The 20,105-nt window shown below is 35.7% G+C and overlaps 1 protein-coding gene and 1 pseudogene across 4 annotated transcripts in view; one reads left to right on the plus strand and one right to left on the minus strand.

Moving 5' to 3' along the window:
- Lrp1b (LDL receptor related protein 1B) overlaps positions 1 to 20,105 on the minus strand; it is a 1,962,444-nt gene that overhangs the window by 307,606 nt on the left and 1,634,733 nt on the right. The gene's annotated exons all lie outside the window — the stretch shown is intronic.
- LOC110319530 lies at positions 1,071 to 19,970 on the plus strand (annotated as a pseudogene).

A 20,105-nucleotide genomic window follows, 5' to 3' on the forward strand; every position in this document is an offset into this window, starting at 1 on the left:
TGGTGAATGTTACTTTGATCATTTTATTAATGGTGTGGTTTAATTCTTGACAAGGGTAAATAAATACTCAAGATGACCAAAAATTCCTTAAGACTTAATATGCCCAAGATCTATGTTAATTATTTAGATATTTTGTCTTAATAATAGGGACTACAAAAACTCACTTTAGCTTGTTACTGAAGGTATTGTTCCTTCATTTCACCGGTATCATATTTTACATAAACAATGTAAATATTCAATAAAGATTGTTAGATGAATAATAATGAAAAATTTCAGTGAGATACAAATCAAAACTGATTTTCATGGGTAGTAGCTGTCACAAAATGTCCATGGCCAAGATAACATCTCTTATCAGTTTTAACATTGATTTAGTTTGCTGTTTACTTTTCAATGTTTTCTGACACATTAAAGGGGAAAAGTAATATAACATAAACGATAATTACACATGCAGTGTACAATAGATTCCACAAATAATGAACCATACTTCTGCCATCTCATTTCTGATTAAAGCTCAATCATGCATTTCTCTCTCCAGATTAAATGTGTTTACCAAACCAGCTTTATCATCTCTGTATCTTGCAAGCCTACTCAGCTCTTCAAAATGAATATACATGCTTTGTTATCATGAATGTCTATAGTGTGCAGTATCTAACTTATAGTTTACTTTGTATGCACTTTTACTTTGAATCCATAAATAGGTCCATTTTTTAAAATAAGTCATGTTTTTCAGAAAATTTGTTTCTGCACAGATACTTAAATTCCACATATGTTCTCTCAGATAAATAATAAAATTAATTCTGAGAGTATGCAACATAAACCTGAAATTTATATGTCAGAAATTCACATGTCTAGCCATATGTCATTTGCCTCTTTGCATTTACATCTTTTTGGTTGAAGCACCCAATCCAATCAATCAATGAAGAAAGCAAATTCAGGTTTACAAGGCAGACAGCATAGTTGGTAACACTCAGATATTGTGTGTTAAACAGAATAAAAGCAGTCACATGGGAGGCATCCAAATGCTCCAGTGATTTCCTCTCTGACAAGCTCATAAATGATCGTTAAGCAAAATGACAGGTTGGCCAGAAACATGGCTGTACACCAAAGAATGTTATGCATTTCAGAGAAATAGCTGCAGCTGGTTTAGCCTTGAAATGAGCAGTGGGGTGGTAAGTCAGAAACGTAAAAGTATTTAATATAATAAACAGATTACTTTTTTAGAAAGAGTTGTATTATTTAATAATATTTGCTATTGTAAGCTAAATGTTATTAACTATACTTGAAAACAATAAAATTAAAATCAGTCTATAAACTTCCCTATTGTGCTTTTTGTGTTCTTAACCCAGGAAGTACAGACCCCAAACATCAGCACACGACAGCCACTTAGTACTCTCTCTTCCATTTGTCTCATTAGTAATTCTTCCAACAGTCAGTTCAACATTCCAGGTAATTTGCCTTCAAACAGAAAATAAGAATGCCATTTTCTACCTCTCAGAGTTCCTCAGCACATTTCAAGCTTTTATGGGAATGATGTCAGTTAAACTTGAAGTAAGAAATACATAGTATGCTCTAATTAAGATAACTGAAGGTATACTGGTTATTGTTAATTGTCAACATGGCAAGATTTGAATCACCTGGGAGAAAAGCCTCTGGGCACATATGTGGGAGATTATTTAGATCAGGAGAGTTTTGTCCATACCTGTAGGGAAATACCACTAGATTTGTAGGCAGTAGTCCCTAAGCTTGAGTTCCGGAATGCTTAAACAGGAGAAAGGTTGTTGAACATGGGAAATGATAGTTCTTGGCTTTGAACATGGATGTAGCATGACCTCAGGATCCTCTTGTTAGGGTTTTGCCATCATAAGGAACTGTATTCTCAAACTGTGAGCCAAAACGGAATTCTCTCTTATGTTGCTTCTGTCAGAGTATTTTATTGTATATTTGGGGAAAAATATATTTATATATTCTAGTTTCTCTGTTGATTAAACTCAAGTTAAAACAAGAGGGCAAAGGAGTCAGATGTCATGTCTTTGAATAATCATTTTTTTTTCCTTTTGGTCCTTCTGATATTTAAAATGAGACAGATGAAAGGCAGCAAACATTGCTCCTTTCCCAAGGAAAAGAGAAGACAGTGAACTATTCCTTGGATTACACAATGGTCTAAGTAGAAGAAAATCTCATACTAGTAAGTGTTGTAAACATTTTTAATGGCAACTTGGCAAGATTTTTATGTTAGTTTTCTTATCCTCACTGTGATTATAACTACTAAAGTAATACTTATTCAATACTTCACATGAGATACATTTATACAGCTTGAGATTATGCATGGGTTTGTACTATGAATGATGCTCCCTGGAACACAACATACTTATGGTTCTGCAGACTAATTACAAATTCATGATTCTGAAGGGGCTGCAAGGTCAAAAACAGAACTACCAATAGCTTAGGGTTTCTTTGACTGCTCAAGAGCCATTCACCAAACATGTCTGCAACTTCTTTTATGCCCTGTTAAAAATCAGCTAAAACATTTGGAACATATTCATTATAGACCTATAGACCACTAGTTTCCTCTAACTCAAAACCTATGAGTGTTTTCACATAGCATTTGCAACCTAAAGAAGAAATTCCTCATTTGTATTATCTAAATACATGCTGACTATACTTTGTAAGTATATTGACTTATAACTAATAAAATCTTACTTAGCCACTTTCACAGTAGAACATGTCATTCAGACAGAACAGCAAAAATCAGACTCACAAGATTCTCTGTGTCAAGTCCAATATTATTCATATTTGACTGAAAACTTCTTCCCTCCTTTTATGCAAGAGGTGTGTTTATAAATAGTAAATTTAAAAGAAAGTATAACTTTTCTATGAGTTTAATGGGTTTTGAACTAATTCCCCAATCCTCACCTATGGATTCAATGCAAGGTTTTATGAATCTTCTCTTATGATTCAGTGCCTGGCTACTGTTTACAACCAAGGACCAATCCTCTTTTCACCCCAACCATCTTGTTTGCCCACAGCAGGGTTCCCATAGTCATGAGAACAGTCAAGAGAACACAGATCCATTATTGAAAGGCTTGGAAGAAGATGGCCTGATTGGCCATCATTGGGAAGAAGGTCCCCTTGGTCTTGTAAACTTTATATGACCCAGCACAGGGGAAGGCCAGGGCCAAGTAGTGGGAGTGGGTGGGTCGGGGAACAGGGGCGGGGGAGTATAGGGAACTTTCGGGATAGCATTTGAAATGTAAATAAAGAAAATAATAATAATAAAAAAGAAAGGCTTGGAACCTAGATTTTTATCTTTTCCAGAACCTATACTCCTAGAATATATTAAGTGTTCAATACTTATTGCTATAGATTTGTACATAAATGAGTCATTAAGACTATGTCCCCTGAAGCGTAGATTTAGTTATTGTTTATAACATATATATCTAATTGAATCTGTGTCCACAGAAACAAAAGATTTTTCTTTTAAAAATTATGTCAGCAAGATGAGTGGGTTCCTGAGAAACTATAGACATCACCCTCTCAATCTCATACACCTTTGATGAATATTTCAAGAATGTTATTTCCTAGACCATTGCCTAAATACAACTCTCCTGTCTAATATTTTAGAAGAAGGGTGAAGAGTTTGTCAAAGGAGGATATTAAATCAAATTCTCTTATGTCCATGCCATAATGGAATGTCAATCTTAATATTATAAGAGAGGTCCACAGACTTTTAAACAAAACTCCGGTATTACTTTAGATACTGTATTGCAAGATGTTAAAACTGTGTTAAAAATATATAAATATGTGTATATATATAATTATATTTGTATAATTATATATTCTTATACAGTAGATGTGGTTAAAATATAACATTAAGAGTCATAAAAATGAGCTTGTAGTGTCTCAAAGAGAAAGAATACTTTAGGATTACTTGCATAGTGTAGTATATTTTTATGCTATTACCATAATAAAATACCCAAGTGGAAAAACTTCATAAAGTAAAGAAGTACATTTATCTTACAGCTTTGTAAACTGGAGGATAGGCATAACTGTTGTTTAGAATCAAGTGATGATCTCAAAATAATGGCAGATAACATCACAATTAACAGAAGAGATGGAAGTATATGTCAGAAAGCTGAAAGACTGGGACTTCAGGATTCCCCATTTGAATTTAGGAATCCTCTGATTTTCTCAAGGGCCAAACTCGTGAAGGTGCAACATAGTCAGCAACACACTGAGCACCCAGATTTCAATAGGGAGTGAGGACACTCACACTTGCTCTACCACAGTACACAGCCTCTGGAGTCAGGATGTTGGCTTCTTATGTAGAAGAACCTTTCACATGTCTAGGACCTGGACTTCCACTGCTCCTTGTTCTAATCCCTTCATCTTTAAAATAACAGAAATAAAATTTATTGTGAAATTTTAGAAAATGGAGTTAGTAATCCAGAGGTGAGAATTGAAGAACAGATCACAGAGGAACACTGCTTAATGGCTTAATCTCCAGAGCTTTCTCAGCTTTCTTTCTTGTACCACATCTGTCAAGGGGTAACACCACTGATAGTTTGCTGGGCCTCCAACATCCATTGGCAATCAATAAAATACTCAGTTCAGCTCAGCTCAGAGAATGATCTCATTCCCATAGACTGGCATCAGAATCCATTATGTAATAAGGCAAGAGAAATTTCCTGGCCTACCTCAGTTGGAGGTCAGAGCCACTCCTGTAATCTCTAATCAAAGGAAAGTGATGTCACATAAGGACACTGCCAACATTGAACAGCCTGCCTGTAGAACAATTGCCCATAATGTTAGAACCTACATCTCAACATTGACCCATTTCTTTAAACTTGGCCCTTAACTCGCCTTCTTGTTTTCAGAGACTCCCATATCAAGGAGGTGTAGATAGGGAAGTGGATCAAACCCTCCAAGGAAGGGAGCCAAGAAAACTGGGTCTAGAGCAGCCAAGATGGAACATCTAAATGAGGAAGTAGAAACTTAGAGCGAGGTAGACTGTAGAAATATGGAGACTAGGCAGTCACCCAGCTATTGTGCTGCTTAAAGCATATTAAAATATAAAGGGTATGTATGTGTCTTTCATTCAGGAACATAAACCATTGAGGCAGCTAGCAGCCTCACACAGGAGATTTATTAAAATAGCAATTCTACACTGTTCCCTTATCTAAGCATTAATGTTTCTTTCTGTCTCTGACTCCATTTCCTTCTCTCAAAGTGGGAACAGAAAGATAGATATAGATTAATCAATCTCCCAAAGATCTTATCAATGAGATAAATCGAGTGAATATGTTTAATAGTCAAAGTTTCCAAGAAACAAATAATTGATATTTTCTATTTTTACTCAGCCATTTATTAAAGAATTGAAGCTAAACATGAGAGTTTTCATTCAACCGTCATAATGTATTTTGATTTTCAGACTTTAGAGAAGACAAAACTAATCTAAAGACAAAACTGACAGTTTACAATTATAGAGTAACACCAGAGAAGTGAGTTACTGTCATCAAATGTTGCAGCTACTTCCCTGTTAACTAGTTCCATATTATTGACTTAAATCTACAGAGCAAGTTATTACTTGGAAAGTGAAATAGGTTTTAGAATTGTCAACATTTATTTAGTTTGTTTGTATCAATAATGTGTATTCCTTTTCAGTTCATTCATGCGTACAATCATTAATGTTTATTCACAATTCACACATATATTTATCATCTACTGTGCCCCTGTTTCCTCCTCTATTTCCCTATAGGTTTCCATTGCACATTGATGTTTTCTCTAGTTCTGTGATCTACTTATTTCAGCCAAGTCGCTTGTGGGCCCAAAGAACTGTCCATTGGAGCCTGGAAGGCTCATCATTGCATACACAACTGAAAATAATGCTCTTCTTCCAGAACATAACAGACATATCTGACAGTACACGTCAGAACATGTCAGAGAGTGGTGGGGCTCTATTAGCCTCTTACAAGTCTATGATTGACTATTGAAAGACCCAAACCTGCAGGCTCAGTTAAAGCCATTTCAGCTGTAGTCAGATCATGTTAGCAATGGTTGTGGCATGGCTCCATCTTCTTCATCTTCTCTCAATCTTATTTCTCCCTTCTCTTCTGTGATGAAGCCTGAGTCTTAGCAGAAATGGCATAAATGTTTTTATTCAGGGCTAAGCACTTGTTCTCAACACCTTCATTTGCCCTGAGTCTCTCTCTGTATTCTGTATTACTTACTACAAAAGAAGCTTCACTGATGGAGGATGAGAATAACCCAGGATTGCCTAGCCTGGATATTAACATGAAAATGGAAGGGTATAATTTGTTTTTACGTTTTTCTTTTAGTTTTCAAAACAAGTTTGTCTGTAAGACTGTTTTCCTGCATGCATGTTATGTGAACCATGTGTGTGCTGTGGCATGAAGGTCAGAAGAGAACATCTTTTAAACTGGAGTTGGAGATTAAATCAGTGGTAAGCAACCATGCTGAGAATCAAATCCAGGCTCTCTGTAAGAGCAGCAATTACTCTCAATTACTGAGGCACCTCTCCATCCCCAGGAATGCTTTTTGCCAAAGAGATTTTATGAGAAATTTATTTCATTATTCCAATATTTTAAAAGATATTTCATCGTGTTTAATATTAAAGGGAGTGCTTTCCTTGTTGAGTATAGTGGAATTATTCAAAACAAAGCATTTAAATGAGGACTGAAATTGTTCTGACCATCTGCATATGCATCCAGGGCAAATGAATTTTAAATAATAGAATACATGCATAATCCATTTTTTATTAAACATCTTTGGAATGAGAGTAGTATATTACTTGGATTGGAAAACTAGAATCTGGTTCTGTCATCATTTTTCTTGGTTTTATTTTCTTCAATGCAGCAATAATTCTGAGGATTCCTTAATAATACAATTCTAAGACCTAGTGAGAGGAAGAAAGGATCAGGAATAACTACTGTCGAGAAAATACTTTTACAACTTGCATGATGGTCAGTAATGCAGAATTAATCATTCCACATTACTGGAAAAGTTTGAGTAAAAGTGATTTTTAAATGGGGATGAATTTATAGACATTTGAGGTTGAATTCTATAAAGTTCTTACTGAATTTGTTAATCTGTATATTCTGATCTTGTAAAGGACATCATATGTTTATTTATATTTCTGACATTACATGGACATACTTCAGAACCATGTAAGGTATTAACTCATCCTTAATATGTCTCTCACCCTGACATTCAGTTTATTTCTACAATTTTCTTTCTGGAATAAGTCTTGATTTTTATTTCCCAATTTATATAGCAACAACTTTTACTTCTGAAATACAGTTTCATTATTTTTAAAATCAAATTTGCAAATAGAGAAATATACTTTGTTTTATAATACTGCAGATGGAAGCAGGATTTTCAAAGGCTTATGTGGAGCTGAAGCTGAAAATTCTGCTAAACCTAGATGCAGTTAAAGCAAATATTTCATAGGTATACATATCCTGAAAATATTGGTTATTTCAAAGTTTTTGAAATTATATCCTTAAAAATATCACTAACTTAGTTTATCTGAAATACATGCAATTAATATTATTCTAGGGTGCTTCATTTCAGAGAAAAAAAACTGAACAGAAAAACAGATGGTTTTCATTTGTATTTTGTTTTATTTTATTTATTTATTTATTTATTTATTTATTTATTTATTTATTTTTTCAAGACAGGGTTTCTCTGTATAGTCCTGGCTATCCTGGAACTCACTCTGTAGACCAGGCTGGCCTCAAACTCAGAAATCCCCCTGCCTCTGCCTCCCAAGTGCTGGGATTAAAGGTGTGTGTCACCATGCCTGGCTTCATTTGTATTTTAACCTCAGATTCTAGATTGGAAAAAAGTAGACAGAAAAAAATTCCAAAGAGAAGAGAGATTAGAGGTAAAACAATGCACACCTTGGCATGGCTACTTTGTTATATTCATTAAACCTTAGGTTACAGATATTTTTACTTTCTTCTAAATGCCTTTTTTTTTCTTCTAGTTTGAACAACTATTACATATAAGTTGCTTACTGAAGCTGAGTAGTCAAATTTGGTTATTTAGGAACTATTAGAGTTTAGTTCATTTTTTTCAATTAGACATTTTCTTCATTTACATTTCAAATGCTATCCTGAAAGTCCCCTATACTCTCCCCTCTGCCCTGCTCCCCAACTCACCCACTCCCACTTCCCGGCTCTGGCATTCCCCTGTACTGGGGACATATAATCTTTCTAAAGTTAATTACTCTGGTTACAGAGCTATGTGCAGAACAGGCCATTATTAAGAAAATGGATCCTCAATTTTCCCTAGCATAGAAGGCATTCCACTAAACCGAGTATAACATTGTAGAATAGCAGAACAGGAAATGGAAGAATTAATCAAAATCAGTGGCATCCTGATGTAACATGCTGCCTCATTTACAAGGAAGGCATTGCTCATTGGCTCATCCTAAACACTCAGGACTGAAAACTATCCAATCAGGAAAGACCACTCTCATTCACAGATTAGGAATTAAGTACTGGAAAACTGCATACAGAATGCCTAATCATAACCAGATGAAGAATCTTCCAAGATGAGATTGTCACACATGCAAACCCAATGTCCCCTGCTTTTTATAGTATACAAAATACATCTGGTTATGCAAAGAAATGTAAAAATAAAGATTTAAGATTCTTTTTCTTATTTTCTTACTAAAGTAGTCAAAATTTTATTACATTTAGGGAATGTCTGCCTCTGATATCCATAATTTCAAATAAATGAGAAAAATGCCATTTTAGCATATGTTTTACTAATGGGAAATTTTTGTTGTGTTTACATTTTAATTATGTCACATGGCACACAGTATATGTATTTAAAAAGTAAATATATTCTCATATGTAATTGTACATGATTTGAAAAACTAGTAACTAAGGACATAGTAAATTAGACATGTGATAGATTTTAATATTTTCAAGAAAGAAGAATTTATCAGGATTATGACTTTTATCGAAGTTATTGTAGTCAGAGTCTGTACTCTAACAACTTCAAAAGGCCAATTTTTCAGGTGTTAACAAGAAAGTAGAATAATTAATACTAACTCCCCCTCCCAGAAATCCAAGGTACCATACCAAAAAGAGATCCTGTCACCCCAAAGTTCCTTATGAGGGTTATAACATGTTTATAGAACTAATAGAAGGAATGGGAATAGACAGCTACTCAGTCCTAGGGTTGGTTTCATCCAGGATCATCATCTAGGCTTTAGTCTTTAATTTTGTTCTAGTTTCATCCTGCTACTGTGACAAATACTATATTAAAAACAAAACAGCAACAACAACTTATTTGGGAAAGGATTTCTATGGCTTACAATTCCATGCCACAGTCCATCACTGAGAGAAGGCAGGGCAAGAACTCAAACTGAAACTCAAAGGCAGAAAACATGGAGGAATGTTGCTTACTTCACAGGTTCTTGCTTAGTTTGCTTCTTTATTCAGCATAGGATGTCCTTCACAGGAAATTCTGTTATCCACAAACAACAAGCAGGACAATTCTTCAGACATGCTTGTAACCAACCACGTAAGGAGAGTCACCCCTTCAGGTGACTCTAAGCTGTGCCAAGTTGACTATTTAGAGCAAATGCCATCTGACAAGTTATCAACATGTGTCCTAGAGACATGGTCCTGTCTCTTGCTGACAACAAGTTCCAAGATAAGCCTTTTTCCAGATTAAGATTTCTGGGGAATTTCCAAGTTTTGGAAACCATTGTGTCAAGGATTTGATAAAAAGAGCATATATATCTTTAGAATGTATTCACCTTGCAAGGCTAATTATTAGACCAGAGGCTAATGAGGAATTTTCATATTGAGAAAAGAAGATAATAAGTGGTCAGGCAGGCAGTTCAGGGACAGAAATCATGACTCTTTTTCAAAACCAAAATCTTTAGTTTGTCATGACCCAGACCCAAATAACCTCAGGGCTCTTGGCTCCTGTTCTGATTTATCTTCCTTCTTCTCTTTTATGTAGGCTAAATGTGTCCCAGGAACCCAACATTCTGGAAGCTTTATGTGAGGAGGAAGTGCCTGAGGCCAAACGGTTCATCTACCTAAACCTCATATCTCACCTCAGTTTCTGCCATAAATCCAATTGGAAGCCATAGACAAGCAGCTCCTTGGTAGCATGTTCTCAGGGACCAGCTCTCCTTTTAAAGAGCTCTCTCTTTCTTTTTCTCAAGTGCCCTCTCATAATCACAAGATGAAACTCCTCTCTAACCTCAGTTCATTGTCTATAAATTTTATTGTTCACATTTAGAAAAGACAGAGGAAGTGTATGTCATTGGCTTGCAATGTCTATGGTGGTGATTGCTTTGTCGGGCACTTTACCTCTCACATTTTGGAACTCTGTCTGTGAGAAAATGTCCATAGCTCCAGAGGACTCCCATTCTCTCCCAAGTTTTGTTTCAAAATCAAAAGGAATAAGACTTCAAATCCATTTTAAAATAAGAATAATAAAGAAATAATCAACTTGAAAATAATATCCTAAGTGATATAACTCAGGCCCAGAAAGATACGGATGGTATGTATTCACTTATAAGTCAAAATTAGTCATAAAGTACAGGATAATCATGCTTCACTCTACAGACCCAAAGAAGCTAATAGGGAGGGCCGAAGGATGCTTGAATCTCACTCAGGAGGTGCTACATCAACTTCAGTAGTGACCCATGTGACAGGACAAAAGCCTGAATGTAGTCCCGAGGCAAAGAGTTTCATGGAAACTTAGTTTCCAGGAACCATGGCATCCCATATAACTGATGTTCCAAACTTGTTCTTGTGAATGGATGGATCTGTGTGCTTTCTTTCAGTATTGTTTTATTATAGGTGCCTCCAAGCAATGACTTGCCAAATACGTAAGCAAAATCAAACTTTGCTTCCTGGCCTTCACCAATGACCTAGGTAGCCCTTGAGCCAAATATGGGCTTTGAATGTTCCCTATTCAGTGACATTCAGAATTGCCTCTAGTATTGTAAGGGAGATAGTGAAAGAAATCAGGCATTACTATCTACTACATAGGGTTAGAAATCTCAGGGCAAGCTTAGCAAAGTAAGTTTAGAATTCCTATTATAGTTATGTATGGCAGACTATATTACTTATTAGTAGAAAGTCACCCCACACTATCACCTTGAATAAATGCCAAGTTGCTCCCATTTACAGGAATTTACAATGGTTTAGGAAGTAGATCAGGCTGTGGTTTTAGAGTATTGCATTATTCTTGAGAAGGTTAGCTAGATCGGAACTCCCTAATTAGAGCCCCTAATTGGGCATGAAAGCCCTTGCCCTGGGAGTGTAAAGACCTCACACCTGGTTTCTAAGAATATGGCTGACCTTAGAGCTGACTTTATCTCAGTTGTTTTATTGCCCAGTTCCTGCCAGTTTTTGTGTTCACTTTCCTCTGTTTTGTGTTAGAGTTATTAAACATCTGGTAACCTCATTGTACCTTGCCAATGAGACACCTAACTTCCCTATTTTCTTCTGTATAAAAAGTTTTGATGCTTGATTTGACATTACATTCAGATACAGCACACTCCCTTGTGTTTTCATCTGTCTTCACCCCCTTCTTCAGTCAACTCCTTGCCCGCCTGTAGCCACTGGAACCCGTTTTCCTGAAGATTGAGGACCCAATTGAGTCCATCTGCAGCAAGGAGGGGATATAAAATAGATATAGAGGTGGATGGAAGGAGGGAACTGGGTAAGACCAGGGGTAGAGAGGGGGACTAGGGTGGGTATCAGATGTGGGAGGTGTTGTGAGACCACTGGGAAAGTGAATAGAGGTAAGTGGGGGAGGGGAGGAGGCATCTCTTCGCATAGCTGGAGACCTGGAACCAGAAAGGCCCTAGAGGTCTATAGGAGTGACACTAGCTGAGACTCCTAGCAGTAGAAGATATGGAGACTGAAGTGGGCACCTTCTGATGCCAGGAAGGACTTCCAGTGTAGTGTGTGTGTGTGTGTGTGTGTGTGTGTGTGTGTGTGTGTGTGCATGCGTGTGCGTGTGTGTGTGTGTGTGTGTGTGTGTGTGTGTGAAGGGTGTGCACCAACATATCCACAAAACCTCTGACCCAAAATTTGTCCTGCCTACAAGATGTGCAGGGATAAAAATGGAGCGGAGATTGAGGAAATGACCAGCCAATTGACTAGTCCAACTTCAGACCCATCCCCATGGGAGAAAGTAAAGCCACCACTCTGCTATGCATGCAGACAGGAGCCTAGTGTAACCATCGAACTGTCCTTTGAGAGGTTTCATCCAGGATCTGATGGAAACATGAAGACACCCACAGCCAAATATTAGGTGGAAACTAGGACACTTGTGGAAGAGTAGGGAGAAGGATTGAAGGAGCAGGAGGGGTCAAGGACACCACAGGAAGACCTACAGAGTAAACAAACCTGGGCCCATGCATGGGGGCTCATAGAGACTAAATTACCACCCAAAGAGCATTCATGGCTAGACCTAGGTCCCCCCTACCCATCTGTAGTAGATGTGCAGGGTAGTCTTTGTGTGGGTCCCCTAAGGATTGGAGCAGGAGCTTTCTCTAACCCTGTTTCCTGCCTTTCCATCCCTTTGCCCTAGCTGGGGTGCCTTGTCTGGCCTCCAAGGGAGAGGACTTGCTTAACCATAATCCATTTTTAATTTGCTAAGGCCAGTTGGTACCCGTGGGGGGCTTTGCCTTCCCCTCAGAGAAGGTAGTGGGAGAAGGGGTATATGAGGGTGGGACTGGCAAGAAAGAAAGGGAAGGCTGCAAATCTGGATGCAAAGTAAATAAATAAATAAATAAATAAATAAATAAATAAATAAATAAAGCAAATTGAATGTGCTTCAGTACCTTCTGCTATGGTGAGATTAGAAGCTTACACATGAAGATGAATCACTTACAAAAATTAAGTTATTGTTAAAAATAAATCTCATTTTATGCTTTTAACATTTTAGTCAATGCTGTGAAGAACCTAGGTTCAGAATGTTAAAATAATTTGCCAAAAGTTTACACTTAATAATAAGTGGAAAAGTGAATTGAGATATCAATATATTTGATATTAAAATGGTATTCTAACTAAAAAAAAGAATGAAATCATCAAAATTGGTGAAATTGAAATTATTTTTGGTTAGATTTGCTTAAATAGCTAAAGATAAGTGATCAGACAAATGTTCTTGTGTAGATTTGTTAGGTAGCTTAGTCCTATCGGAGGATTGAAGGGCATTGAGAATGGGCCCTCTCTGATAACAGTACCTTCTGAAACCAGAAAGTAATAGTACAGAGCTGGGCTTATTACCACTCCTTCAACTACCTAGTATTCCCCTTTTATTTGAATAAAATTAACCAAGAGGCAAAAATTGAATGATATTTTCTTTATTCATGTATGAATTTCGTGGAATTAGGTTAAAATTATTCATGAAAGAAATGTATTGTGTTTTGCAGAAGCCAAGAAAATACGTTTATATGAAGATGGGTAAAAGAATCCTAAATGTTTTAGAATTCTTTATCAAATATCACATATGGGGTAATAAATAAATAACCCTCTGTCAAAAGTTAATCAAAATGAGCCTGCCAATCATTTATGAAGTAAGACATAAAAGGTAATTATGACTCTTTGGAGACTTAAAACTTCTTACGGATAGTCAGACATATGCATCTCTGTCTTTCTCACCCATGAGTGTTCTTCCCTCAACTCTACATAAACCATTTTCTACTATTTTCTATTATGATCTCTGTGTATCATCTGAATTCTTTCTTGTCATCTGAGATCATAAAGACCAGTGACTTGAGGGGAAACTAAAAGCAAATCCCAGTAACAGTGTTTGGTTCCCTAGCTTCAACTTGATGGTCAGTATATGGAAGAAAAGTTATTATTACTGAGATCAAAGCAACAGAAGAATCTCAAAGTACAACATCAACTATATCCAAACTGGTGTGGTATTCATAAGACCCTCTGCATATCCAGCTTTTGTGACTGAAATAATTACCCACACCACTACATTCCTCTCCTGTGATTTTTCAAGCAGTCACTTCCATCTAGGAGCTGTTGGGTGATGGAATTCTCATACCCAGAAATGTTTTGCCCAAGAACAGATTAGAGTGAAAATAATTAATTAAGCCTTACATTTTAAAATAGCTTTACAATGAATGTTTCTTGTGGCCTATGAATGAGTTCATTTATAATAGAAAAAGAAAAATGTGGGGAAAAATGATTTCTATTTTGTAGTTAATTTAATATTCAATGCTTTATTTGTCTACATGTTAATATGCATTTATCTACATTTCAAACCCTGACATTTTACACCTACTTTTCTGTAATTGATTTAATAAAATATTAGAAAATATAACATTTAACGCTACAAAATGCCATTATTCTCTGCTTTAATTTGACATCACTTCAAGCCATTATTTCTCCATTGCCATGCATTTAAGCTATTTAATAAATTCCATTTTAAAGAAAAAACATTTAGAGGCACTCTGTGTAGCCTCAAAGTGCAAAGTTCCTTCGCCTTATTTAACTATCTCCATGGGCTAGCCACTGTATCTTGATCCTTCCATGCTTTCTTTGCATTATGACATGAAAGGTATAAAAAATACAAAGCATAACTGAGTAACAAGAATATACTGATGGATTTTGAGCAAAGAGTATGAGGGAAAGTGGTACATACCTTTGTCCTGAACTAGTCAGGCACTATGTTCTCTACATGAATTTATATTAGACAGTAAATTTGAACAATTAAAGCTTATAATTTGTTAGTTACCAGAAAGTTAATGAAAAAAATCAGCAATTAAATATTTTCAAGGTCATGTCATGAGCTAATACATGCATAAATCACACATTTTTTCATTCCAGGCATTTATGAACTTCTGTCTTTTTTTTTTTTTAAGTCATTTGGATAATGAACTGTTCTCTCTTTAACTAAATTTGAGTAACCGAATGGCCACTAAATAAAAGCCAGATGGTAATGCCAATCCTGGTAGATTGAGGGGAAATGTCATTAAATATACTATATTTCTTGATGAATCTATTTCAGGTGAGGATATTAGACATATATTCAGTAAAGGACAAACATTCAATATCCATAAAACTTTAGAAGGCAGCAGTCTGCTATTGTAGATCTAAAAAAAATTATAAACATTTTCAGTAAATTATTATCCTACCATTTTATTTATTCTTCAACATTTAACTTTAGCCCTAGCTGTCATTGGAAATATTTACTTGTGGTCCTAGGGATGTTTTCATTAACACAAAAGATTACTGATCTTGTAGGGGATTGAAAAATATCTTGAACTACAGAAACAGATTCCAAAATGTATCTTTGTGTAGGAGAAAGTATGAGCAAATTATAAAGTAAAAAATTTTTGATCAAATAACTTCATTGTTCAAACTAAATAAACCTGAATTCTATAGAGGCAGAAGCAGTGCCTTCTTTTACCTTCTTCATTTATCAGCCATGCACAGTCCATACAGGGAAAAAAGGATGCATATGCTATATGATATATTATATATATGCCATATGATATATATATATATATATATATATATATATATATATATATATATATATATATAATAGGATATATTGTAGATCAATTTATATTTTTGACTGGTTTAAGTGTATTTATGTCAATCATGTCATAAAGTTATGAATCAAACCATATAAGTGTTTAAACTATTTATATTAGTTTCAGATGTTTCAATATTTATTGACTTAAATATTCTGTGGTAATTTCAAGAATAGAAAACCATGAGGTTCTCACTTGGGAACAAAGTTAAAAGGGTCAAGGAGCACATTCAGCTAAACAGGAGGAGACATTAGTAAAATACCCTGAGAGTGAATAATGTTGAGTTTAGCTTAGTATGCTGATCTCCTGCACTGGAGACTCTGTTCTCAATACATAGGACTGTAAATGTCCGATGAGTTTCCACACTCCTGAAAATGTCCTAAGAGAAAACCTGTATCATATGGTCATCTGAGACTTTACAGAAAAAGGACTTTGTTGATGGTCACTTGAATGTTTGTAACTCTAGACCCAGATAATATATTTGTATAATGACTGTAACTCTTCTACTACAGGGATTAACCACCAATCATTTATTGTTTTCTTTAGAAAAAAAAATATATATCGAGTGCAGGGGACACAACTGCTTGTAGCTAAAATTATCATTCAAAAGAAGAAATGCTTATTTCCAGTAGATGAGGCTTCAATGCATATAGATTCACAAAATGCAACTGTCCCATCAACAGATTAGAGAGAACTAACTCTCTAATTCTAGAAGTTTACTGATATTAACATTAAGACCTTTTAAGAGGAAACCTGGTCTAGTCAAAAGAATAGAGACTTTATTCTGGTTAGAGACCTAATGTCCTGTTTGGGCTGAGTCAATCAGCCAAAGGACAAAGGAGAGCCCTAGGAAGCTGGGCTCACCTTCAGCTATGCTAAAGAGATAATATACTTTTCCTTTCCACACTTTGTGCCTTAACCTTACAAGTCACCATGAATTTCTCCTGGGCTGGATATATCCACCTCCTTGCCACCTGAGTCATATAGATTTAACCTCTCCTTTAATTTTTGTAAATTAAAATATAACACGATCATCCTCCCACTTCTTCCATATAACCCTTTCCATGTACTTCTTGCTTTCTCCCTCAAACTTATGGTTTCTGTTTCTTTAGTTGTTGATGAGTGTCTCTGTGTGTGTGTTCATAAATAAATAAATAAATAAATAAATAAATAAATAAATAAAGCCTACTCAGTCTATATAATGTTACTGGTATGTATCATAGCAAAAGACAGGGAAGAAAGGTTGTAAGACTTGTAGATAAGAAAGTTTGCTGTGGGATTACATCTACTAGGAATGTCAGAAAGGCTATACCCATGAATGTCTCACCAACATGGCTGCCTAAACAAGACCTGAATCTAGAAGGGTGGAATCTCACAGAGTCTCTAACCCTAACAAAGAACTGTAGGCAACTAAAGAATGCTTCCAGCAGAAGACAATCTTCTTCAGGAAAACACTTTGCCTTTTGTCCATCCTTTTTTCTTGGGTACTGGCCTGAACCTAAGTTGCTTTTGTTGATACTTTGCCATTCCTTCCATTTTCTCTAAAGCTTGTTTTCCATTCTGTGGATGCTTTTCAGCCAGGTGTTTGATCTCTGTGCTCTTTTAAACATTTTGGTTGGTATTCTTTTTCGTCTTTTGTCCTTTATTCTTCTACTATAGGCAGCTGTCTGCACGGACAAATGTTCTTTTAATCTAATAAAATTGTCCTTAAGTTTCTCTTTGAGTCCATTAGGAATTTATTTTACTACAGATACTAAAGACTCCAAAAGTGACCAATTATCCTTGCTGTCACAAGCACATTTATTTTTTACTACTTATATCTATATTTAAGAACTTCCTATTACATAAATCATTTCTGCTTCATTCCCTGAACTTTCCCCAAGGAAGAGTTAGCCTACACTAGTATCACATCATCCATAATTCCTGGTTTGTTCAATTGATCACTTTTTTTTTTTTCATTACACTGTCATTACCTTAGAAATTATCTGTACCTGGAAGGGATCATTACTTAAGTTAGACCTTCACTCTAAAGGTTGAATATTAATTATATCATTCACTACCCTCATTATGTTGCTACCAAGGAAACATATTTAACCCTGTCTCTCCTTTCTTTTAGGATTCTATTAATGTTTGCTTGATTCTTCAAATGTATATATTAACAGGTATTGCATTATGTTATATATTTTTAACTAAACTATTTTGTATTTAATACTAATAAAGTTATTGTTGAGTAGAAAAAGATGTCACATATAAAACCATTGCTATGCAAGTTCAATTCATGTTGCACTGTACACAGCCCATACCAAAACAGACTTACCACTGAACATCACAGAGTTTTATAGAGAAGTTATTTTTTAAAAAGAAGCATAGAACAGTATTGTGCAATATTATGTTATGTACTTAGGCCATTTTTCATCAGTATAAACATTTTTAACAGTTTATACTACCTCTGGTATTATCTCAGCAGGCTTTAGGACTAGTTATGTCTATTTTAATAATATTTCCATTATGATACACTTCTTCTTGCATTGTGCAGCTTATCTGCTATAAACTTAAAAATGTAAGTCTGTATTAGTTAGGTTTTCTATTGCTGTAATAAAACAATATAACAATAAACAAATTTCAAGGGAAAGAGTTTATGTCATCTTACATTTCCAAATCAGGGCAGGAATTCAAAGGAGGAACTGAAGCAAAGGGCAAAGAAGGGTGCTGCATACTGGTTTGCTCTTGCTTGTTCAGAATCCCTTCTTATATTGCTCAGGACCAAACATAATGAACTGTGCTTTCCAACATCAATCATTAATTAAGAAAATGCAACATAGGCTTTCCCACAGGTTAATATATTGGGGAAATTTTCTTATTTGAGGTTCTCACTCCATAAGTGACTCTGGCTTGTACTGCAGTGACAAAAAATATAGCCAGCACAAACTCTGACTTAATTATATTTTGTGGTGGTAGAGAATTTAACACATTCTAGGTAAGTGATCTGACACTGTGCTAAAACTCTAACCATTCAAACAGTCTTTAATTTCAAATTTTAGTCATATTTAGTAGTACGAAAAAGGTAATTGAATATATCTTTTTTTTCAATACTGGAGAAAAAAGAAATTGCTTTCTCAAGTTTATCCTTCCTAGATTACAAAGGAACTTAAGAGAACAATTTCTTTTTTTCTATTAAACATATATTTAAGAATAATTTTAATTATTATATAAAATGTTTATAATATTTATATATTATATAAAATATATTACAATAAAGAATTATATAATATAATTACACAATTATTATATATATAATTTTTAATTGTGAGGCTGGTATGTCCCAACTACACAATTTAATTTTTGTACTTTCTCAACCATAAGATTCATATGCGCTGAAGGAGTCGCCATTGAGACATGGATGAAGAAGGAGGCCAGGATAAGAACAAGATTGCAGGGATACAAACTTGGTTGATATAAGTGGTATGTAGACAGAATCTTCTAATGGAAACGATAGTTTGGAAGGTGCTCGAGACATTTCAGAAATGGTGGATTCCCAGGCGGGTTCTGTGTATGAGGAGAATGGGCGGCAGTTGGGAAAAGTCAAGTTGCAATGAGTAATATGCACAAAGTGGTTTACCGCTGACAGCTTTGGAATAGACACGTCATCATATCTGCCTTTTCTGACCAACTACAGCTTCCATTGCCATGTGTGTCATCACAGTGGGAAGACCTACTTTCTCCGGAAGCAAGCAAATTTGAAAGAAATGAGCCTTAGTGCTTTGGTGAAGTTGATGAAGCGGTCTCGAACACAGGATGAACATCCAAAAACCATGTTCTTTAAAGATACGGATATTATACCAGTTATTGATAAATACTGGGAATGTATGACTACCAGACAGAGACCTGGAAAAATGACTTGGCCCAATAACCTTATCAAAACAAAGAGATGTGTTCTTGTCAAAGAACACCCTGATCCAGGAGCAAAGACCCAGAAGAAGAAGACAACCACAAGTTGGGACTTTTGGATCAGGACCTTAGTAATATATTGGTCCAACTTGTGACAAGCAGAAACAAAGCAGTGCTGTGTCTGTTAGTGGGAACCTAAATGGGGGATCACAGGCGGAAGAAGTGGGGAAGGAAGAGGAGCCAAGCGTAAGTAGTAAGATGGACAAGAGGGACCACAAAGACGGCCAGAAGTGACCCTCTATTTTCTACTCAGTGTCTCTCTCCTCATGACTATCCTTTGGAACATCCATTTAACAAAAATGGCTATTGGTATATTCTAGCTGAGCCCGATCCTCATGCCCCTGACCCAGAGAAGCTTGAACTTGACTGCTGGGCAGGAAAACCTATTCCTGGAGACCTTTATTGAGCTTGCTTATACAAATGAGTCTTGTTACCCCTACATGATAGAGGTGTGTAAATTCTTTTGTTTGTTTTGTTTTGTTTTGTTTTTCCGATACAGGGTTTCTCTGTATTGCCCTGGCTGTCCTGGAACTCACTTTGTAGACCAGGCTGGCCTCGAACTCAGAAATCTGCCTGCCTCTGCCTCCCGAGT

The sequence above is a fragment of the Mus pahari genome, chromosome 3, assembly GCF_900095145.1.
Source record: "Mus pahari chromosome 3, PAHARI_EIJ_v1.1, whole genome shotgun sequence".
Taxonomy (NCBI): domain Eukaryota; kingdom Metazoa; phylum Chordata; class Mammalia; order Rodentia; family Muridae; genus Mus; species Mus pahari.